Consider the following 25,113-nt stretch of genomic DNA (forward strand, 5'->3'; position numbering starts at 1 on the left):
AAATATTTTCCTGACTGGTAAAAGATAAATAAAAAGATATATTGTCTTTGTCTTGTGAAATATTTACTTGTTATCATACTTATTACCAGTCTTTTTATTAGCCATCTCTCTCCTTTCCTTCCCCTCTGAGTGCTTTTTTCCTTACCTTTGTAGTATTTCGCTTGTAAAACAAATATAGAGAAACTGCTGCTTCCCCAGAACATTCCCATGGGCAGCTATATAGGAGTTTCAATGAAATTCTGCTTCTTGGGTCATCAGCCCGGCCTGACATTTCTGTCTTTCATTTTTTTCTTTCATTTTTTTCTCTTCTTCATAAAGTCAAACCAGAAAAGATACAACACTTAAAAGCCATGTACAGTGGGAAACCTGTATGGCTGAAACTCAGAACTCCGGGATTCCCAGCAAAAGACTGCAGAGAAATGGTACAATAATAAATTATGAAAGCTCAGTTTCCAGGTAGCCTGAATAGCTTTGGTAGACATCAAAGTTCTTTAAAATGCACAGAATGCACCTTTGTGTTTAAGAAGTACAACAGTATACATTGGAATGAGATTTAGATAAAAATTATTTCATTTCACTCCACAGCTTCAAATTTTCACCCTCTGACTTCCCCATATATTTTGAGGAATTTCATTTAAGCAGTAAGGAAAGGTATGTTCATCTACTTTCAGAACTGGTAAAGGTGGAGGATATCTAGCTGTACTTATTACAATATATGCTGTAATAATTAATTTAACCTCGTGATATGGGCTTTTCATTCAAGAATGGCCTCTGCCAGAGTAGACCCTACAAAAACTGGGCTCTAATTTTATTCACTGAACACTTGCTGGACAACATTATACAAAGCCGAATCCATAAAAATTTGTAATTCTGACTAACTTCTCCCATATTTTGTTCTTTTCTAATTCAAGAAAAACAAAGCAGTTTCCAGATCACTGCATCACTGTAAGGTAGAGAAGTATTGCTGTACTTAGCTTAAATTTAGGCATTGGGAAATTAAGGAATGTTATCAAATATGCACAGAAATAGTCCAGGAGACAGTTGGAAACCAAAGGTTTTAAAAATAGAGCAGAAAGATGTGCTACAGTGAATTTCCTTCTTCTACAGGATCAGTTCAGTGCCTAGTAATTCAGACTGGAATTAGGACATAGCTGGTTTTGGGTGTATTCCCTTCAAAGTATCAGGAGCAGTGTAAAGCAAGAAGGTTCTGCAAAACATACACAAAGCAATTTCTTACTTGCTGCCCCATTTATGAGTAAATCCTCATTTTTACTTGTTCAGAGAAAATACAGAAACTGAAAACAGCTGCTGAAGTTACTGAAGATGGAGAGAAATTGTTGGGAATAATGCTGATGACAAGTAATAAAATCAGGCTGCATCCTGCCTATGCAACAGACGGAAGGCATAGAGGAAAACTGCAGAGTCAGTGGTAGTCAAAGTAAATGTGGTCCTCTACATCTTTATTCCCCAACTACAGCTGTAAATGGGGGTCCACAGAAGACACCTGAGATGAGAGAAATTTCCAAAACTGTCTGCAGAATCAGCTCCACACTGACTTCTCATAGTGACCCTTCACAGAAGACTGAATGTGGGCAGTGGTCTTTGATATTATTAGTGATATCAACAAAGAAAGGATCTTATAATTTTTCCCATATATTTTCCAAATGCCAAACTCTGTCCTTTAGTTCTACATATGATTGAAGGAGACCGCCTTTGACCAAATGGGCACTGATGCTCTTGCACATTCTATGAGATGAAGGAAACTGCCCTGTTGAGAAAAATCTTAACATAAGCTTGCTATGTAGAGTGAATCCAGGTTTGTTGTTATCTGCATACAGCCCCGACAGAAAGCAGTGAGAGGATCTGTAGATGTGCAGCAGTAGGGATTGATTCTGCAGAAAATTAAACTTTCATATTTTCAAAACAAAGACTGAAGATAATTGGGAGGATGTGTTTTAAAACATGGAGACTTTGGACAAAAAATAAAAAGCCTGATGTTCAAGAAATATGGTTTTCAGAGTAAGATGGAGGAGGAACAAATCTGAAGTGAAAAGTAGAGGGCAAGGAATTTTTAACAGGATAGAGAGTTTAACACACCACACCAGCTGTGTACTTTGGGAAGCTGTGAAGAGAGGGCAGAAGGCTACAAAGTGAGAGAAGAGGAAAAGTGAGGGTGACTGTGAATGCAGCCATAGGTTGCCGGGGACTAAATAAAGTTCAGTGGTGAAGGGAGGGTAAGTCAAGCCACTGACCTTTGAGGAGTCTTCAGAAATAAAGAGCATTTTTCTGTACACTTGAAATACTGATTTTCTTATTGTACAAAGACTACTTAGAGGCTGTCCTGCCAAGTTAATAAGCTCAACTAATTGAGAATGCAGCTTCTTATCATTTTAGATCTCTTTGGAAGAAAGAAAATGGGAATGGGATGACAACATGACTCATGATTTTCCAATATTAGGAACCACAAATCTGTAGTTGTAGAGGATGAGACTACTTCTAACTCTGAAAGTAAAATAGCCAAAATTGCCAATGCAGCTGGATGAGGTATGTACCGTTTTGTCCATTCTTTCTGCAAAACCACACTTATTTAGAAAGGTAGCAACAGTTTCCAGCTGTAACCTACTTTGGAATTATTATAATCTGAAACAGCATTTCCTTGCCTGTACTTCTGGTTAACTTGCCCCTGTCAGAAGACATTACATCCACTTACACCAACCACCGAAAATAACATTCTATGTGCAGCTCTTTCTGCTCCTGAAGGCTATTGGTACTCCCAGGTATTTGGAATATAAGCAGATTTCATCGAACTTAGCAGTAGCAAACAAACAAACAAACAAACAATCCTGTAGATGCTAAAAAAACCCCAAAAACCATTAAGGAAAAGTGACATCAGAGTGATGTTTCCTTCAGATAACTTGTATGATCATATCTGTTCTTAGGTTGCCCCTCTTTTCAGCAAGGAATGGTGTCAATTCAGTTGAGCATCAGTAAGGGAAGCTTGCTCTGCCGCACTGCATGGAGCACTAATACTGCTATGCTGGGGGGGGTGGGGGTGGGGGGTGAAGGAAGCATGGAACAAGGAGAGCAGGCTGTAAAGTGGGGAGATACATGACAGAGTGACAAAATAAGGGTGGTTCAAAAGCATTCAACTCAAGAAAGTTGAAAAGTCAAGTGTTTAGTACCAGTGAAGCTGCTGTGGATGTGCTGATTCCAAATTCCACCATGTGGTGTGTCCACCATCCAGAGCTGAGCTCCATGCTGGCGTAGGAATGTTCCCAAGTCATTTGCTCCAGCAAATCCAAGCCTAGGGTTATGGTTGTTGTAATCCAGAATTCAAAATTCATATAGTTAGAAATAAGAATTTCATATAGTTAGAAATAAGAATTTGTTATATAACCACATTTGGCAGAATCTGTGAAAAGCCTCAAATTACTGTCACATGTGTATTAAAGGTAGGACTAGAGAAACGAGGCTTTTGCTCTGTCACAAAGTACATGCTTAAAATACAGGTTTTAATCTTTTGGAAGTATTAAGGAAACCTTTATTCTTAATGGCCAGATTAATTTAAGGTTTTATATGGGAACAGTTAAGTAGGGAGCTCTTCGAAAAATCTGATAAATATTTCATCCTTAAGTAAATCATCTGGACCTCATTCCACTATTCTCAAGCCTAGACTATATAAGCTTGGAGAAATCCAACAACAGGAGCTGTTAAGTTCTGTCCCCATTCCTAGGACATGAAAGGAACTCCATATGTCAGGTATTTAGGAGGCACATTTGCACACAGGAGATTTTGAGTCCAGGGCCCTCCATGTGCAATAAAAAAGGTTACACTCAAAAATGGACATCACAAATGGATGCAGCAGATGAGATCTGCCAGTCAAAATTCACTGCATAGTTTCACTTGGCGGCAGCACATTTAAGCCAGTACAGGATTGCTTTCACTTCAAGGTAGGAGAGGGGCAGTACTCTCAGAGATAGACAGCATAAGACAGCTTCAAACGCTGAAAAGCTTGAAAAATTTACTTCATTCATAATGGCAGAATAATTACTACTTCATCTGAGCATGTATTCTCAATCTTTCCTTGAATTTCTCTGTTCCAAATATTACTACAAAACAAAATACTTATTACCTCATTAAAATAATCTTCTTGCTTAGAAAGGGGTAGAAATAGGATAAAGGTTCTGTCACTTTTACTTATTTCATAATTGGGTGCTTACTATATTTCTTGTTGATTAAAATGGAACAACAGCAAAGGTAGCTTTAGTGAAGCTTTCCATCCTCAAGACTGATTTCTCTGACATGAAAGTTAAAGCTACCAAACAGAGTCATCTGGTCACACTTTCTGCTCAAAGGGGCTTTCCAAATTTGTCTGTGCAAAAGAACACCTGTTCAGGAAAGGCAGCTTTTCAAATGTGCTCATTTGTCTGGCTGCCTTAACAGCTATATTGTCATCTAGCACCTGCCACCAAAGATGCAAGTGACCGGGAAGTCCATGAGAGAAAAATGGTCTTATCTTACAGCTTCCCACAGACAATATTCAACTGTAACTGAAAATATTAGCAATGCTTTCTTTCCCAGTCCATTCCGAAGATTAACAGATGGTGAAACACACAAAGACACAAAAATCCTGGCTCCATTGCAGTCAGTGGTGAAGGACTGCTCCTGTCAACAGAGGCAAGGATTCACACCGTTATCTCCAAGCCACCTGATGCTTGTCACCACAATGAACTCCTCTTCAGTCTTATGCAATAGCCTGGAAAAAGGGAGATTTGCCTGTCTTCAGTTGCAACAGTCACCCTATTGTGAGGTAACTTAAAATCTTTGTTGCCCAAGAGAGCTCATGTGACATCGAACGTGCTACTTCCTCCACTTCAGCAAGGCCCTCCTTGATTCACTGTGAAGTGGTCTTCTGCCAGTGCATGTGTCCAACTTGCTTCATGCAGTGGAAGTGCTCAAGCACCAGCTGTGCTCTTCAGAGATCTGATGTCACTGAAAGCAGCTGAATTGCTGTGTTTCTCTGCAGTGATTCAGCTGTGATCCCTCACAGCACAAGGTATGCATGTGTGCAACTATCTTATCAACTGTTGGATCACTGACCAGCCTTTAAATCTTTCATGCAAACAGAAATACAACCATGTGATCTGTCCTTTTGCTGCTGCCTGCCTCCTCCTGTAGAGTACCTGTAACCTTTCTCCAATTGGAGACCTTATTGCTCTCTTCAATTACCTGAAAAGAGATTGTGGAGAGCAGGGAGCTGGCCTCTTCTCCCAAGTGACAGGGGACAGGACACGAGGGAATGGCCTCAAGCTCCGCCGGGGGAGGTTCAGGCTGGATATCAGGAAAAAATATTTAATGGAAAGGGTCACTGGGCACTGGAACAGGCTTCCCAGGGAGGTGGTTGAGTCACCTTCCCTGGAGGCGTTTAAAAGACAGGTGGATGAGGTGCTGAGGGATATGGTTTAGTGATTGATAGGAATGGTTGGACTCAATGATCCAGTGGGTCCTTTCCAACCTAGTGATTCTATGATTCTATCTTTCCCAGGCTTTTCTATGCTCCTCAGATCAAAATGCAATTGAGTGTGGAGCAGAAGCCACAGTAGGCAACCAAGAGCCCTGAATGATTGCAAAACTGAACCCATCAGGCAACAAGGAAAAAAATCTAGAATATAGGAAGAGAGGAATGGAGAAGAGAGATAAAAGCTGACCTTGCTTCTTCAAATGAATGAACAGACTGCAAACAGAAAGGAGGGGAATGTTTGATTTTAAAACAGTAAAATATAACCAACACACATCATTCCACATCCACAGTCCTTAACAGCACTCTTCGCACAATGCTCCTATTATACACAAAAAATAGATCCTTTTTTCTTTTCTAAACAAAAAAACAAAACACCAGTGTGAGGAAACAACAACCCCAGAAGACAATCCCTTCTCCCCACAAAACAACAAAAATGCCTGGAGTCTGTCCCACTACCTTCAGTAATCTAAAGACACAATATACTCACCAAAGCAAAACAGTTGGCTTTTTGTAGAGCTGTGTTTACCAGATGCTTTCATTTGTAGCACCCAAACCACCAGCCAAGGCAAGAACGCTGACTACATTCAGCTATAATAACCACAGAGCACACCAACACCTCACAGCAGAGAACTGCAGCAATGCCCTGGTCTAGCTGTGACCAAACTGCTTCCAGAACTGGGAGAGATAAAATCAGCTTGAGGCAGTGCTGCTCCTCATTTAATTAACATTGTTCCCCTAGCCCACGTGCAGTATTGCCGGCTGACACTTGTGAATGTACCTTTGAAGACATAAGCTCGTGATGTCCTGCTATGACACAGACAGAAGTACCAGCCAGATGCCTGCTCTTCACATGGCCTCCACTGCACAGCCGAGACATACTTTAACTAATATAACATCATAACCATCTTTTCTAGCCGTCTTTTCTTTCTTTCCCCTCTATCTTGATCTAACAGTGATCTCCTTATGGAAAGGGCAGAAAGCATCTCAGCCAGGAAGTGCCACAAAAGTAACAGACATGAAACAAACTGATCCTCCTGAAGTAAAGCAGAGTGATGGATTTAGATGCACGGTCATTTAGGATATGTGTCAAAAATACCATGGCTGAAAAACAAACAGATGTGATTTGAAAGGATGAATGCAAATGTGAACTTTGGAGGTTGTAAAGCCTTACAGAGACATGGACAGCATCTTAGTAACTATTTTACATTCAGGGAAATGGGGCTTTGCAACAGGGAGACAATTTCTCTTCCTGACCAGGAAAAGCCTTAATTTTCAATTATTAGTTTAGTCAAACCATACTTTGACTAGATGAAAGGATGTTACCCTATGGAGGCATCAAAATGAACTCCACGCCTCTGCCATTTCCTGGGTCTCCCTGTTGAATATCAGTGCATCCTGTTCAGCAGCAACACCAGAGAGAAAAGTTTTGTAAAGATGGTTAAAAGAACGCCAACACACACACAAAAAACCCAATCCAGATCTTGTCAGATTCTGCCAGGAGTTTCCAGGGGGAGGTGTGGGGGGGGAGGGTGTTCCCTCCTCTTTGCATTGTCAGGATTGATTCAGTCAGCAATGCAGAGACAGTTTAAATAACGAAACTTCTTTTTGCTTAGTCACGGCTTTACTTGAATCTGGTAAATGTTCTGATGAGGAAAAGCACATAAGTACACAGGTAAATTTTGCTCACTAACAAGTCTTTCCATATGGATACAGTGCAATGGCAACACGATGGGAATGAAAGATTTTCACAAGGAAAAGAAAGGCAGCTCAGTTACAAGAAATGCAGACAAGATTAAAGATGCAAAGAAATAAAATTATTACAAGAGAAGGGATTTTTAAACAACACAGTTTTACTCAGTGCTGCTGGCATTTAATTTCATTTCTGGAATATATATTTAAGGAAGAGTTTTCCCATCCTAAAGGCTGCAACCCACTTAGCAGCATTGAGTGGTGTCAGCCTGTAGCCTAAGATAATGTGTGTTTACAGTCATACCAAGGGGATGGTGACAAGGACATTAAAGCTTGTCACTACAAGTCTGCCCTCATTCTGAAGGCTCTCTCCAACTTGATTCACCTAGAAACAAGTATCTCAACTATTGAGTCAAACCTAGATGGATATGATCTGGTTTAACTACAGAAATCAGTGTGCTTTAACCACTGCAAACCAATACTTTACCAAAATCAACATAGGACTTTTTTCCTACATTGTTCCAAAAAGAACTTTAATTGACTGCTCTCAGGAACCAGTGCCCTTCAGAAAATATAGCAGGAGGGATCCCAAGCAAAAGGGAGGGAGAGATGAAGATACAATGAAGTTTTGCAAGAAAAAGGGTGTAGGACCAAGAAGACAGCTGTGATGCAATCTATAATGAAACATCATTCGGGGGCAGGGAGTGAGCCATAGTCTTATTCTCAGTTGGCAGACAAATGTGTTTCCAGCCCTGAGAGTTAGGACTGTTTCAAAAACAGCTGGCTGGCTACGTACAAGGTTTTCCTAGCTGAGCAGAATTTTCCTCGGGCTTACTGAAGGATGGAATTGGTGTTCCTTATCATCTGCTGGGATGAATTAGGTCTACATGTTTGATTTAATGCAAAACCTGGATGATGCATTTACCAGGGCAGCTATGGCACTGTCCTAGTGTGGAAGGAAGACAAGCAGATCTGCGATGCTCCCACGAGACTAAGAATCTGCTCCTCAAGCAGAAATTGAGAAATCAGAGTAGATTATTGTAGAGTACATTCAGAAACTCACAATTTCACTTGCAAAGCCAAGTCAGACAAGCATCTAAATTGTCAACACAATCTGTTTAAAATAAACAGATATTCTCAAGAATGTCTTAAGTATGTGCTGTAGGTTAAGTACTCCAGAGTAATGAAAAGAAACTCAAAAGCTAGGGAGATGGAAGATCTTACTAAGCAGATGATCCTAAAATGCTGTGTTGGAAGAGGCCTCTGTTGGACTACTAGGGACAGCTGGATGTGGCAACATGGAGCTACACAGATAGCCTTCAGTCTTTACACTCTTGATTTAGCCACCTCATGTGCTCATCAGAGTATGCTTTATTGTGTGAAACAGGCTGCACATGAAGTGTGGTTTCCTTATGGTATAATTAACTAAGTGTCAGATAAGATATGCTGGAGAGAGCACAATATACACGCACTGTGAAACAGCATCATCATCAGTGAGCATGGTCATGCTAAATGTAACAATAATCTCATCCAGCCACTGACTTCTACCCATATTTTGTTAGCGAAGTTTATTAGGAAATGCTATTAGAGGCACGCAAAAACTGTTGAATTAAAATTTCTTGGTGAAAAATGAAGATTATGGTAATGTCAGTGATTTCAGAGTTATCATAGAATAATCAGGTTGGAAGAGACCCACTGGATCATCGAGTCCAACCATTCCTATAAAACACTAAACCATGCCCCTTAGTACCTCGTCCACCTGTGCCTTAAACACCTCCAGGGAAGGTGACTCAACCACCTCCCTGGGCAGACCGTTCCAGTGCCCAATGACTCTTTCTGTGAAGAATTTTTTCCTAATGTCCAGCCTGAACGTCCCCTGGCGGAGCTTGAGGCCATTTCCTCTTGTCCTGTCCACTGCCACTTGGGGACACACTCTCCTCTCTACAACCTCCTTTCAGGTAGTTATAGAGAGCAATGAGGTCTCCCCTCAGCCTCCTCTTCTCCACGCTAAACAACCCCAGCTCTCTCAGCCGTTCCTCATAAGGCCTGTTCTCCAGCCCTCTCACCAGCCTTGTTGCTCTTCTCTGGACTCGCTCCAGAGCCTCAACATCCTTCTTGTGGTGAGGGGCCCAGAACTGAACACAGGATTCAAGGAGCGGTCTCACCAGTGCCAAGTACAGAGGGAGAATAACCTCCCTGGACCTGCTGGTCACGCCGTTGCTGATACAAGCCAAGATGTCATTGGCCTTCTTGAACACCTGGGCACACTGCTGGCTCATGTTCAGTCAGTTGTCAACCAATACCCCCAGGTCCCTCTCCTCCAGGCAGCTTTCTAGACAGACTTCTCCCAGTCTGTAGCACTGCATAGGGTTGTTGTGCCCCAAGTGCAGGACCCGGCATTTGGCCTTGTTAAACCTCATGCTATTGGACTCTGCCCAGCGGTCCAGCCTGTTCAGATCCCTTTGCAGAGCCTCCCTTTCCTCCATCAGACCAACACTTCCACCCAGCTTAGTGTCATCTGCAAACTTGCTAAGGGTGCGCTCAATGCCTTCATCCAGGTCATTGATAAAGACATAGAACAGGGCTGGACTGAGCCCTGGGGAACCCCACTTGTAACTGGCCTCCAGCTGGATTTCACACCATTTACCACCACTCTCTGGGCCCGGCTATCCAACCAGTTTTCCACCCAGGAGAGTGTGTGCCTCTCCAGAGGTTATGTTACTTTTGGCATCGGTTTCAGAGAATTATTGAGGGGAGGGAGAAAAAGCCCCCTCACCTAATTTTTTAATTTCAAAATTTAAAAAAATGAAACACCTTTGCTTTAGTATTTATCACTTGTGTATCACTTGGGGAAGGTGGAGTGGCACCCTTAACAGTTTATTTTAACCAGAATTGTTTTCCTCCTCAAATTCATAGGCTACTGATTATTCCTCTTTGATTTTTTTTTCAGAGCTAGCAGCAATCTGAACATTTACTAGCCTGAATTCTTCAGCTAGAGCAGCAAATACTCCTTATCCAATAACTGCACCTTTGCCTACGTAAAATACCCAGAGATAAGCAGTTTTCTTTCATGTTTCAAAATATTGTAGAAAACTACTCAGCCTAATGTGTGCCTAGGAGGTGAAAAGAACGAGGGGCTTTATAGAAGTGGCTCCTTTTCATTCTGCCCATCTCTCACCTGCACACGTAGACATTACCAGAAATAAAACTGGGAGTGCTGACTCAGAACGAGCGATAGAAATGTCTCCAGCCTGTGCCACAGCCTTCTGCATCAAAGTTGCAGTGCCCCTCCCCCTAGATGGGCGTGAAAATGAAAGCGCAGAACTGCTTGGGCTTTAGCTTCTCCCAGCTCATCCACATACCAGTGCAACCTCTTCATTGATCTCCAGGCTGTTGTTATCCACCAGTGCAAGTATTGCATTGTAGAGGTGGAGAGCATTTAATAGACATGTTATAATAAGCTGTAGTCTTTGAAAATGCTATTACGAGCAGAGACTGTCCTTTTCTGTATCTCCTGTGTTAACGAAACCTTCCTTTAGCCAATAGAAAATTTACACACTGTCCACTATTGCTTCTCCTATTTTAGCTTCTTGAAATAATAGGCTTATTGTATATATCATATAAGCCTTCAACACTAGTTTAAGATTGTGAAGACTCCAAAGATGCAACGATTTTAATAAAGGTCTGCTAATCTTGACTCCAGTATTATCCTTAAATATTATTAAAACACCGTCAGTACTGTATATCTCCTGTTGCATGGGCAACTATAGGCACTTTTCCTGTATATTCAGCTACAGGCTTTGTAGGTATAATGTTAAAGCCAATTTGACACAACTCATCTGAACCTTCCTTGCCTATTATGCGTTGTGGTCTGTAATCTAGAATCCAAAAATCTTTCCTTCTTAGCATTCCCACCTGTGCTGATCACCTCTGAAACAACTGGGCTATAAAGAGAACACTCACCACACACACAGTTTTAGGATTCGCCAACCCCTTACCGGTATTTACATGGTGACTAAATTGCCACCAGTAGTGTGTAACTTTGCTGGCATCGTATTTACACCCCTGCCTACCACCAAACCCCTCCAATAACATACCAAGACTGGCTGGTGATGTTACTTTAGTTTTACAAGTGTTGTTGCTCAGATGGCCTCCGTGGGTAGAGAAAGCCTCACTTATACAGCATGAAGATGCTCTCAAGTATTGCGCGCAGCAGACTCCCATCCAGAAGAATGTCTGCTGACCTTATGCAAACCCCTCTGTGCTGCACTCCCAAAAGCAGGAAAGCAGGAAAGCCCAGTGTGTAGCCACCTGAGAGGCTATGGATATTCTTGGACATGTCTGTCAGGCTTTATTAGTCAAGGCAGTAGTCTCAAGCCTTCAGGAAAGAAACAGCAATCATGCCCGCTAGATGCAAAAAAGAAAGAGAGCAGATAGAGGAAAACTAGAGGGACAGAAATTGAACCACTTAAGTACAGAACATAGCCAGTTTTCTGAAATTAAAAACAGACAAAAGGAGAACGAGACTCATCTCCACCAGAAGATAAAGAACTATGGGTACCTATCATAGACAGTCACTTAGGCTTGTACACTGCTACCCATGGCTTCACACACCTGAGGAGAAACTCTTTTTTCGTGTCTTTCGCTGACAAGATTGAGGAAACTAAGTATCCTCTCCCAGCTGTTATATCTGACATCTGGGAAGCATCTGCTGAGAAAAGTAGTTGACTGGCTATAGACCATCAAAATACAAGTCTACCAAAACTATTTTCCTCATACAGGTCTCCACAACCTAAATAGAGAAGCATTTCCACAGGAGGCTGCAGGAAGAGGAAAATGCTGGAAGCTGGTTCCCTAGTTGCATTGCTTCACCTTGGCATCATGCCTGCAACACAGCTGGTGAAATACCAAATCAGACTGAACCCTTCACACTGCATGTGGTAATACAGAACAAGGGAACAATTGTGGCACTGCCCTTAAGAAGTACTAGTGAGGCATATACTACTCCAGAGCTCACATGAAGTATATGAAACTCGTTTGGTCTCCATGTATCTTACAGCATTTGTTACATCCTCCGGCATTTCACAAGTGCTCCAAATTATGTTACAAACTTTGTTTTATCATGGGTGTGTGTGCTGCTGCACCCACAGGAAGTGGTTAGACAGAAAGGCATTTTTTTTCCAAGCAATCCCAATATTGGTGGACTGAACCCATGTATCAGTGTCCTTCTAGCATATAGCGCACAGCCCAATTATGATAGCCTTGTCTTGCTAGTGTGCAAGGATGAGAGGTTTCTTCCTGACAGCTACATCCAGATCACTTTCTCCCTTCATGGAAAAGCAGGATAACAAACCACCACATAATACAAGGATGATCGTTTCTGCTATGAGAGCTGCCTTAAGGCTTTTGCCTCAAGGAACAGCGATTATCTATGCTAGCATTCCTGTCTGCTGCAGCATGACCCCAAGTCATGCACTTTGCAAAAGGAAGGCACTGTGCCACAGAAAGATGCAAGCTACCAGTACAGTATCAAGTCTGCAGATGAACATTTTGAGGCTGATACCACTTTATCCCTTTATCAACTGCTATCATCACACCCATTGTTAAGACCATGCATAACAAACAGTGACGCATATGAAAGGGTGGAGGATGACAAGATGAAGGGTTTATCTCTTTGTTATTACTGCTGTCTGATATCAGGAGGAAAAAAGGGTGGACGAATATATAATAGATGCCTGATACAAGATGCGTAGTCTCTCCTAATTTAATTCCCCCGCAATCTTAATTCTTAATTACAGTATTACCAGTAGATTGATCAGGTGGGAAAGGAAGGAAGGAAGGAAGGAAGGAAGGAAGGAAGGAAGGAAGGAAGGAAGGAAGGAAGGAAGGAAGGAAGGAAGGAAGGAAGGAAGGAAGGAAGGAAGGAAGGAAGGAAGGAAGGAAGGAAGGAAGGAAGGAAGGAAGGAAGGAAGGAAAGATAGATATTTGGCAGGTGGAGTTTTTATGCAAACACGAGTATTTTAAGACAAAAAAGACAAAGAAAACAATGTAAAAATACGGCAGCTGTGTGCACACAGGATTCATTAAGTGTAAATATACTTCTTCCCAAGGAAAACAGCCTCTTCTTGGAGGAACAAGAAACATCTCACAGTTCCAAGAGCTAATAGTTTTTTCAGTGATTTAAGAAGCTTCCCTTCTAACAGTCTGGTATTCTCTGTGCATTTGGGCTTCACTACCTAATAAATGGAGATAACTATGAATCAGGTTATTTCATGTATGTGATTTTTGACTGCAATTTCTTCAAAGGTAATAGTGAAACTACCCCTTCCAGGAATTAAAAGGTGCAGTTCTCAGCCCAGCTAAGAATCCACACAAATCCAAAAACCAAGCAGATGACATTTTAGCTGGTAGAAAATTTAAACTCGTTTTTCTTCAGAGAAATGGTGTTTTTCATGCTGTTTACCTTTTTCACAAAGTTTTGCTGCTCGGTGCAGAAAGCTGAATTTTAAAAAGACCCCTATTTTCTAATTTGTATTGCTATATCATGACCATGGGCCCAGAACCCAATATTTAAGTCTACATCAACATAAAGCAAGCACACAGTTCTTGACCAGAAGAATTTATAACAGGAACATTGATTTCTGTATGGCAGTTTTTTAATTAAGTGTGTGTACCTATCTGACACATCTAGTGTGACACTATATCATGTGAGCTTTTATAATAGCTACCTGAAAAAAAACCACCTTACCTGTAAGTACCATCTATTTGTAATCTTCTTTTGCTAGCAGGGAAATGTGGATAGAAATGAAATATGTGTTTAATATCTGCTATTCAATTAAAAAAAAAAAAGACCCACAAGTCAGCAATCTACAGTATTGCTAAGAAACATCTTAAAACAGCATTCAATGAATGCCTCTAGCTGTCTTGCTGTTTTTTAGGTTTCATCTTTCACACAAGTACTCTAGCTACCATGGAAAGTAACTTCCTGAAGTTTAGCTCTCTAGTTTAAAAAAATCAATCACTCATTTTCTTTACAGCTGGTGCACAGATATCATAAGTGACTGAAACTGTTTCTTACCATCTCCAGCAATTAGATTTGTTATATGCACCTCCTGCACATTAATGGCAATAAAACTTTAGGTAGTAGACTTCGACCTCCAAAATCAGTGGGTCTGAAGTGGGAGCAAGGAAAGGAGCACCTACTCTGTCTTCTCTGTTGAAAATCACTCTCTGTGTACTTTACAACAGAGACGTTCTCAGCCTGACACCATCAAATGAGCAGGCAAACACTCTTCTTTCATGACATCTCTTTGCTGGTTTTCTGCCACTGATTCACAGGCCCTAGTCTGTGTCCAAAGACTACGTGGGTCTATAAATGACCAACAAAACCTAGAGGTAGAAAGAATATAGAGATAAATATGTTTTAATTTTCCCAAATAAAGGTTCAGAAATGCTGCTTATGCCAATTTGATCAATTTACTGCTTATGAAAGGAGTAAATTCATACTGTGTACCACACTAGGCATTGAGATTGAAAGGCAGGGAGAGTAACATCAGGTACCAATTTGAAGATTTTATAGATGCTGGTAGCTTGTGCTGTTTTCCATGTCACCATGCTTGGGGCAACATGAAACACTTAAAACGTCCAGCAAAGTGAGTAGCTGACAAGTGTTGGCACTTATTCGAACCTCCCATGTCTTTTCCCTTAAGTTTGATGTTGTAATTCAAGACTGCTTTCATGTTATCACTCCTACATACTCTACCTTAATATAACCCTCCTTAAGTATTTGTATCATCATTTATTCATATATATAAAGGAAAAAATTCATATATATAAAGGAAAAAAATTTCCTGTTTTAGTAGACGCACAGTTTAGAGAGAAAATTTTTAGAGAAAAAAATTTTCCCGGAAAGGGTCATTGTGCACTGGCAGAGGCTGCCCAGGGAGGTGTTTGAGTCACCTTCCCTGGAGGGGTTTAAGGCACGGGTGGACGAGGCACTGAGGGGCATGGTTTAGTGGTTGATAGGAATGGTTGGACTCGATGATCCGGTGGGTCTCTTCCAACCTGGTTATTCTATGATCCTAAATATATATGAAATATAAAATAAAACTAAAGTCTAAGATAAAAAAAAAACAGCTACCATGAAATGTAAGAAAAGCTATTGTTTCAGGACCTTCAGGAGGGAGGTCATAAAAACCTTGATATATTACCCCTACGGAGACATAAGATGAAGTTCCCATGGTGTTCCTGTTGTCACATGTGCTTTGCTTCTGTTGAGCCTGTCATGCTGGGATGCTGCATGTGCAGCATGACTTACTGATTTTCACCAAAAGGGCAAAATACCAGGTATTACTGAGGCATAAGCAAATGAAAAAATTGGCACACACCCTTCATAGTTTATTCATTTTTCACTTTCATAACAAGTACATTTCCATCCCTAAGACCTGCTAGACAGCAAAATGTGGGAGAAGGGAATTAGGGATAAAGTTTTATCAGGTTTTTACAAAAAGAGAGACAAAGCAGTGTGTCCCAAATTGCATGACCATTGCTAAAGGACAGACAAAAGTAATAAGTCAGCCTGAATACACAGCTATGCTCGCACTGCAGTTAAGTGGCAAATTTCTCCTTAATTCCAGTAACTATTAGACCTAACAACTACTCAACTGAACCAAAAATCTTTAGAGTTAAAAACAAGGATTACAATATACCCAGTAGGGGTGAAAAAATCCTCACCTTCTACCCTCTTTACATGCTACATAAATCAGGAAAGTGAAGTGTAGTATACATGTAAGTGCACATATACCTTATCCAGTTGTGCTCTATTCAGTGCTAGTCTGCAGCATTACTATGCTCCTGTAGGTAGACAGTAATTCCTAGGCAAAGACTTCTATAATTATTTGTAATTACTGTTTTTATCAGCATTTGTATTTAAAAAAAAAGCAAGTAATAAAACTCCATTCCTGCTACTGTATATTCACAGCAAAGTGTAAGGAACCCCCAGAAGCTCTCAGTTGCAGTGCCCTTCTAGGAAGGGCAGTGCCAAGCGATAGCAAAGAGCAAGTGGCACTGTAGTCCTGAGACTTAAGTCTTGGATCATCATTTCACTAGCATTGTTGCATTTATATTACAAAATCTTCTATACCTGTGACTGAAAATGAAAATGGAATTCCTACTCCAAGTAAGACCCTACAAGGACAAATAGTGTTGTGGAAAGGCTATAGTAGAACTTCATAAAGAAAAACAAGTCCCAAAAGCCTTTAGAATAAAATAAAGTGAAAAACAAGAACTAAAAAATCTTTTTCATTTATGCAAACATCTGTAATTGCAGTTTTTAACTCAGTCTACCCCTCCCAAGAAAAACAGACCAGTATCTTAATCCCCAAGTCAAGAATCCTCAGCAAGGACCCTCAAAGCTCTCTGCTCCGTCACCCCAGGCTGAGGAGATGCTTGCAGACTTGAAAGCTGAGTCTGTGAGAGCTGCAACTCCCACGGTTTCCCTCTCTATGACAAACAACCTAGTGTCTCAGGGCACGCAGTCCCAGCACTGCCCACAGAGCAACGATGTTCAAGAGCTGCAGATCCTTCTGAGGCAAGCAGAAATGTGCTGGAGCAGACAATTTGCAAAACCAGATCTCCTTTTGCCATTTATGTGAATTTACACACTGGCTTAGTGTGTAAAACAGCATATGGGTGCATGGCCAAATGTCAAAACAGTTTCAAAGGCACCAGTTAGGTAGTTGTTTTGATTCTCCCTGACACTTACGGAGAGCAGGTCTTGGTCAAATGAAATGCATGAGAAGGAATCGTCTGAGTTGTATATAAATTCAGAAATTTTTCAGAGTTAAAAAAATCAAAACAACAGTATGACAAAACAAAGTCTCTATAATCTCTTCAAGCCAAACTGAAACCTGACCTTCCTAAGGCATTTTTGTTTTGCAGAGGTGGACTTAAAATTAGTAAAATACAAATTCCTACCTTTTCTATCTCTGTTCAGAGCCCTACTTGTGAAAATGTACTTTTTAAGTAGCTGTAAAAAACCCTGTCCTGTTGTCTGAAAGGAAGCCTGCAAGAGATCTGACTACATTCCATAATGTTATTAGTTTTCAGCTGTTCTCATTAATCACAGAACTAATGCAGTAATGCTCAGCTTCAAACCCAGTTAGGAATTATGGATAGGGTGCTGCCCTTTCCAATCTTCAAATGCACAGTCTAGTGAAGGTTTAATTCTAAAAGATACAGACATATAGCTTAGTGGAAGTGGCATCTTCAGTCTTTTTCTATTTCCTTATCTTCTCAAAAACAGCTTTGAGAGCTAAGCACATGGATTTTGCAAAGCACTGAACAGCTGATATAAACTGAAGATGAGAGTGCAGCTTTGAATAGCAGTTCGGTATTTGTCATGTCAGCAAAAATGCCCTCCAGAAGCTGCATCTCTAGCCAAATCCCAAAAGAAAGAATCAGTTCTTGGCATAGGCAACTCCTCCCAAGCATGCTCTGCTTCCTACCAACCACTTTTGGTTAAGCCTCAGCCTCCAGCATGCAGCAGTAGAAGATGTTGCTGACAGGAGCACAAATGATGCTCTCAACCCTTCCAGTTCCTCTGATCTCAGAGCTACAGAAATAGCTATAAAGATCTGCAGTGACTGAGGAGAAGAGCAACTCATTTCCAGAACGATTTTTAGGGCTCTGTTGAACTGGGAGACATATTATCATAGAATCATATAATGTCCTGCGTTGGAAGGGACCCACAAGGATCACTGAGTCCAACTCCTACCCCTGCATAGGACAACCCCAAAGTTCACATCATGTGTCTGAGGGTGTTGTCTAAATGCTTCTTGAATACTGTCAGGCTTGGCACCATGACTGCTTCCCTGGGGAACCGTTCCAGTGCTCCACCACCCTCTGAGCAAATAACCTTTTCAAAATATTCAACCTAAACTTCCCTGGCACATCTTCCTGCCATTCCCTTGGGTCCTTTCATTGGTCACCAGAGAGAAATCAGCAGCGTCTGCTCCTTCTCCTCCCCTTGTGAGCAAGGGTTATAGACCTCAATGAGGTCTCCCCACAGTCCTTTTACTTTTGCCTTGGAATGAAACGTCTAGTGGAAACTGAATGCTTTTAACACTCAATCCACAAGATCATTTGTGGTACCCTTAATTTGCTAACTCAACAAGTAGAGTGCAGAATTCTTCCCTCTTATCCAGCATCTGTTTCACTTAGATCACACTGATGCATATTTTGCATGCATGCGTAAAAGCTTGGGATAAAAGTGAGTTTGCTTTAATGCACTGCTTGGCAAATGAAAAAAAGAAAAAAAAAAAGGCAAACCACATCTAAACTAGGCCTAATTGCAAATTAGCAAGGACAGCTGAGTGGCAATTAGTGCTGCCACAATTCAAGGAAAGAGACTCAATGGTATGCTAGAGACTTACTCAAAATACATAATTTTGTAATTAATGAAATAGTTTTCTCAATTTTAGGGTACAGTGTGTATCACTCTTCCCAGAATGAAACAGGGGAGTTGTTTTGTGGTTTTATTTAGACACGAGTGGCCACAACTAAAGGACAAGAAAGTATGCATATATATTTCCTCTAAAATATTTTTTTGAAAAGTCTTCCAAACTGCCCAATTGCCAGATTAATAAATCAAGCACTGCAAGCAATTCAAGCATGCTATATAACCTAACATAACAGCATGCCACTTGCTAGACTAAAACCAAACCTCAACAGAAAAGCCTCATCATTGGGCTGTTTCCACTGGAAGAGCACAGCTGAAGCAGAGGGGGGAGCAGCAACAAGCTTATCTCAGGAAGACTGGTGAAGGCCTCATGGCGTGAAGTGGAGTGTCATTTCCAGGTCCGTCTTGAACTTGTAAGTTTAGCGCTAATAATAGCACACATGAGCAAAAGATTTGGCAGGGGGTGGAAGGAAAAGAAAGGCTATTCATATGGGGATAAAGCCCTAGGTCTGTTGAAAATGATGCTGGTGGTCTACAGTTAGAGTGATACTGAATTCTCACAGGTTCAACTACTGTACCAGAACTGCAGTATCCGTTAGCCAGCTTGCTAATACCTTCTTCCTTCTAGAAATGGATGTCCTCTAATTTCTAAGCAGACAGCTAGTCATCTTTAAGACGGGAGACATTATACACAGCAGCTGTAAATGCTCCAAAACTGTTAGGATGGCTTTCCACTTTAAATATTTTTTACACTCATTTCTTTTAAAGGAAATAATGCTCCTGAATTTCTTACATATGGAAACAACGCTGGAATAGAACTTTTTAAGCTGCCCATGAGCATGAGGAGTTTAAAAAAAAAACCAGCACAGACAGGACTCTGTTGTTAGGAAACCTCTTCAAAACAATTACAGAGAAATTTTGTAACACTCCTTTTTGTCATAACTTTCTCTTTGCTTGACTACATTTCACAAACTACAAATTGGTTTAATTTCATTGGTCTTGTATCTGAAAAATCATTGCTAGACTTTCAGAATGAAAGGAAGTAAGGAAATTACAAAGACATAACATGCCATAACATTGCAAGGAATGCAATCCTTAAATTAATCATTAAATCTTTGATTTGGCAAAGTGTTCTTGTTCAGGACAGTATCTGAAGTACATCTTTCAAATGCAAAGAAACAGTAAAGTTATAAAAGTATATTAAAAAAGTATATTAAAAAAGTATATTAAAAAAGTATATTAAAAAAGTATATAAAGTTATAAAATCTCTTCAAAGAGATTTGGAACTGTAAGTGCCTGTTTAGACAATAGGATTTTACCTGAATATGAGAGGTGTAGACAGAAGACACAGAATATTCAAAAAACCAAGGTGCTTAAACATAAAACATTAATAAATAAAGTATGATGCTGTCTTTATCTCCTTTTATCATTCACACTTTGAATGAAGTTCAGCAGCATCTGTGACCTTGGCAGTCAGATAGACCACAAATATCTGCACAAGCCTGCACGAAAAGAGCAACACTGACACCCTAAATAGCTGTCGTTGCCCACTGCCCCCTTTAGTCCTTCATTCTCTTGCTGACAAATGCATGTCTGGTTTCTCTTAAAGGAAACTTGTCAGACAGCAAAATAAATCATTTCATTTGGGCTCTGGGAAACAGAACAGAGGTCTCATCACTACATGCCAGTACAGATTTGCAAGTAAAAAACATTACACACAATTTTTTAATGAGAAAGAAAATGTAAATAAGCCAATTTGTAAATCAAAACACCACATACTAGATGTGCGCATTTGGTTTGCATTGCAAGGTATTGGGGAGGAGAGGGCTACAGGGGTGTGGGGGTGGGGCTTTTATGAGAGGCTGCTAGAAGCTTCCCTCATGTCCAGTGCCAGCCAACTCCAAGACAGATCTGTAGCTGGCCAAGGCTAAGCCATCAATGATGGTGGCAGCACCTCTGGAATAAAATATTTAAGAAGGGGAACCTAACCCCCATCCCCCATAAATGCAGAGAGGAGTGAGAATATGTGAGAGAAACAACTCTGCAGACACCAAGATCAGTGAAGAAGGAGAAGGAGGAGGTGTTCCAGGTGTCAGAGCAGAGATTTCCCTGCAGCCCATGGGGAAGACCACGCTGAGGCAGGCCGTCCTCTGCAGACCATGGAGATTAATGGTGGAGCAGATATCCTCCTGCAGCTCATGGAAGACCCCACACCAGAGCTAGTGGATGCCCAAAGGAGGCAGTGATCCAGTAGGGAGCTTGTGCTGGAGCAGTCTCCTGGCCAGGACCTGTGGACCTGCTGAGAGAGAAGTCCACGCTGGAGCAGGTTTGCTGGCAGGACTTGTGATCTTGTGAGGGACACACGCTGGAACAATCTGTTCCTGAAGGACTGCAGCGCATGGAAACCCACACTGGAGCAGTTCATGAAGAACTGCAGCCTGTGGTAAGGGCTTACATTGGAAAAGTCCATGGAGGGAACCTCAGCTGGAGTAGGGGGAGAGCATGAGAATTCCATCCCCCTGAGGAGGACGGGAGTGGCAGTCAACACATGATGCACTGACCACAAACCCCATTCCTCATTCCCCAGCACCCCTGGGCGGGGAGGAGGTACAGAAGTTGGGAGATAAGTTAAGCCCAGGAAGAAGGGAGGGGTGGGAGACAGGTATTTTAAGATTTAGATTTTATTTCTCATTATGGTAGTCTGATTTGATTAGTAATAAATTAAACTAATATCCCCAAGTTGAGTCTGGTTTGCCTGTGATGGTAACTGTGGAGTGATCTCTCTGATCTTATCTTGATCCATGACCCTTTTGTTATATTTAATCTGCACTGTCCAGCTGAAGAGGTGAGTGACAGAGAGGCTTAGGTGGGCACCTGATGGCCAACTACGGTCAACCCATCGCAATATGGACGTTCTTGGAAGAGACAGTAAACATTCTCTTCTCAAAAACCACCTGAACAAAGCAAACCCCTCAGGAGATGCCTATACATAGAATTGCTAGATCTTAACTTCAAAGTTCACCATGACCGTGTTGAAACACACGATTCTAGGAGCTGCAAGGTTAATTAAGATGAAATCATCAGCAGTTAAATGGTGTTTATTAGAAAATAAAATTGCACAATCCCTACAAACTCATATTAGAAGGCACATAAAGTTGATCTGTTTTGGAATGTTAATTACCTGGACCAAATTTGCTAAAGTTATTTAGTACTGTATTTCTTAAATCTGAAATTTACAGAGGATCATAACATGAGGCTGAGTAAAACTTTTTAAATTTCCCTTTTGATCTCTGGCAACATTCAAAAGGCAAGCTTAAAATGAAAACTGACGAAAACAAGGGGTTGTAAGAAAGCTGATAAATTAAGATTCTTGTTCGTGCATGAACCAGTTGCCAATAACTAGCTCTTCTCATCCCTTTCTACTTCTAAAAAATAAGAAAACAGAGTCTAGGGTGACAGAGAGCACTTGACTGCATACCACCAAAAATTCAGTGTTATTTATGGTTTAGCTTAAAGCTAGTACTAACAAGTAACAAGTGCTCTAAGTAAACAAGGCGCTTAAGTTTCCTTAAACCAAAAGAAAACTAGAAAGATAAAAATCAAAAAGACAGAGTTCAGCTGTCCTATATCATGACCTTCTTGGGTTGGCTATGATTGTATTTTGCACCAAGAAATAACCCAGAAGACAAAATAAGCTACATTTTCTGGCACATTTTGTACCCATAATGTAATTTTTGCAATAAAGGAACTGTTAGGAGATTTCAGGGGCTTCTTCCCCCAAATTAAAAAAAAAAAAACAACAACTTTGCTTTGCTTAAAAGCCTAATGAATTGGCAGCTTATGCATGGAAAACGTTGCACACTAAAGAGTCGGCAGACATCACTCAACACAAGGTTGGTTTTAGCTATAGCTAAGCATCTGTTACAGACTATGCCCGTGTTATAGTACTCCTGTTCTTAGCAGTACTCCTTAGTGTGATTACCTTGTAGTAGTGTTTTTGTTGAATAGCCAGCTCCTGGACTGCCTGATTATATGTGGATTCTGCTTTTATAGCCTTGATTATTGCAGCAAGAAGACTGGAAATCATGAATCCAAATAGAATTGCTCATTTGCCCCTTTGTTTTCTTATTCAGTACTTTCCTGCTGTTCTGGGGGACATGATTTATGTTTCCTGAACAGACAGGCCTGGCAAAACTAGGGCCACTTGAGGATAACAGAATCCATGGACAGTGACCTCTGAAGCTAAATCAAAACATCTGTGTGTCAGGCACAGAGGAAGGGCTCCAAGATTACATGCTCCCAACTCATCTACTCAGTTTATAGGCTTTGCTAAACAAAGCAAAATTTACAGTGAATAAATTTAGAAAGAAAATAGACAATTTGCTGCCCAATTATATTTATGCAACATTTGATACACTTCTTTAAATTAGAAGATGAAGCATTTTCAACAACTTTAAAAAACCCCTAAACTACTGGAATTGACACATTTAATACCTGAATGAAAACCATTTACTTGAGTCACTTCCTAAAATCATATCCAGCATTGTAATATACTTCCCTTTCAGCTTGCAGCATACAGGAACTATTACCTACTCGCATTTGGAGGACACGCAAAGCAATTCTGAAGTACTGAATCTACCCATTTAGCTAGCAGGAAGGACAATACACTCCCCTTACCGAGGTCATAAAATCAAGCCGACTGCCTTCACAGATATGAGATGTAATAAGACGGTGAACTCTCAACAAAGAAAACCAAATAAAGTTTTGTCTTCAACCCTCCAAAATTGTGTTTCTGCAGTTTGTTGCACTTGCAGTGTACAGACTAACTCCATTTCATGGTAGTAGGCCACAGAAATGCAGACTGCTGGTATAATAATACTTCGTGGTTCGGGTTTTCGCTGTTGCTTAGCAATTATGAAAACAATCCACTTGCCAAGGTCAGAATTCATGACGAAGAAACGTGGTAAGCAGAGCAAAACTTACATATACAGCCCTGTCTTCTGAAGTATAAGCTAAGGGCTTAAGACAGAACATCGCCATAGTCATGATATTAAAGTTAGAAATATTGTATTCTCTAGTAGGAAATCAGAACATTGATACTTGTTTGCTTCACTAAACCATCCTCCACTGTTGCACAAAGCCCATTTTTGTAGCCTGGCTATTAAGTTCTCTGCAAATGTAGTCTCCTTAAAGACCTTCTTTAAAAACAAGAAAAAGAAGTAAACCAAAAAACTTCTGTCACCATAAATCAACGTAAACCATTCCTTCTGCTGAACTTCCACTGCAGATCTAATCTGTTACTCCTAAAAAATAATAACAGAATATTAAACGGCATGATCCAACTCCAATGTGAAAGACAAAGTCTACACTAGCATAGAGAAAAGATGCAATACGTCAAGGTGCCGTGAAAGTTTTCAGATCATGAAGTAAGTGAGCGTTCAACGCCCAACACCACACAGATAGGCTTTCCTTGGAGGCAAAACCTGACTTGCAGCACAGTCCATTGTAATGATGCCTCTGCAACTCCACTAACTCTTGCTATCAGGTGTGGCCTGAACCTGGAGAGAAGCCATCAACAAATACAGAATTTTAAGGAAGAGACCAATGGACCGACTCTTACACGTAAAGCAAGAGACTTGACAGACCTGTGTGATAAGTGGCTCACTGCCTTTGGGTCCCACTTTTAGGTAAGTTTTTGCACATGAAAAGTTCTGCCTACAAATGCCACATTATACTTAGTAATCCCATGCTGGTGTTTATATAAAATTTCCATTATGAACAGTGTTCAATATATGGAGCTGACTGTACACTTATTATTTGTATATAAAGTCCATGCTGACTCCTGTGAGAACTAGTTTATAACCAGCTTAACTACCAGATTTAGAGACATAGGTGACTCTCAGATGTCTGCATGGTGCTGTCAACAATCACTCAGCAACCACCTTCATTTTAAGCATTTTCAAGTTCCAAAAAACATCTGTTCAAAGTGATGTTCCCTGATGATAAAGTGCTAGCAGTATGTTGCACTCCCTCTCCTTCTTTCCAGAGACATAAGTGATCTTATTTCTATTCTACATGGTTTATGTGGCATAACAACAGTCCTTATGGTTCAGGATGCCAAGCACATTGAGAGAGGTACTACTAAGGCTCTTCACTTTCAGGAGAGGAGCAACTAAGTTTACAGCCTGATGTTTAGATGAATCAGTTCTCAATAACTCACTGAAAAGAAAGAAGGGGTGGGATCATACCAATGGTGTCACTTTGGTACAATGGGGCCAGGCACACTTCTTACCTGTACTATGTAGACAAAGGTAAACTGTCTCCATGTACAAGCCTGAAAGCCTTGAATCTTCAAATAAAAATCAGTCCAAAGTCTAAGCTCAAAGGGGAATTCAAAACAGTCCAAACCAGCAAGTCACATTTTACAAGACAGACAGGAGCAAGA

At 40.8% G+C, this 25,113-nt stretch overlaps 1 protein-coding gene across 4 annotated transcripts in view; it reads right to left on the reverse strand.

Annotated features, from left to right (window-relative positions):
• The window catches only part of FAR2 (fatty acyl-CoA reductase 2), a 150,000-nt gene that overhangs the window by 107,718 nt on the left and 17,169 nt on the right, over positions 1–25,113 (reverse strand). The window contains exon 1 of one of the 4 annotated variants that reach the window (XM_069864264.1): positions 6,009–6,139. The exons of the other annotated variants lie outside the window; for them this stretch is intronic. The gene's annotated coding sequence lies outside the window, so the exon portion shown is untranslated. Of the gene's footprint in view, positions 1–6,008; positions 6,140–25,113 lie in introns of those variants that run through there. 4 annotated transcript variants of the gene reach the window in all.

The sequence above is a fragment of the Phaenicophaeus curvirostris genome, chromosome 1, assembly GCF_032191515.1.
Source record: "Phaenicophaeus curvirostris isolate KB17595 chromosome 1, BPBGC_Pcur_1.0, whole genome shotgun sequence".
Classification (NCBI taxonomy): Eukaryota; Metazoa; Chordata; class Aves; order Cuculiformes; family Cuculidae; genus Phaenicophaeus; species Phaenicophaeus curvirostris.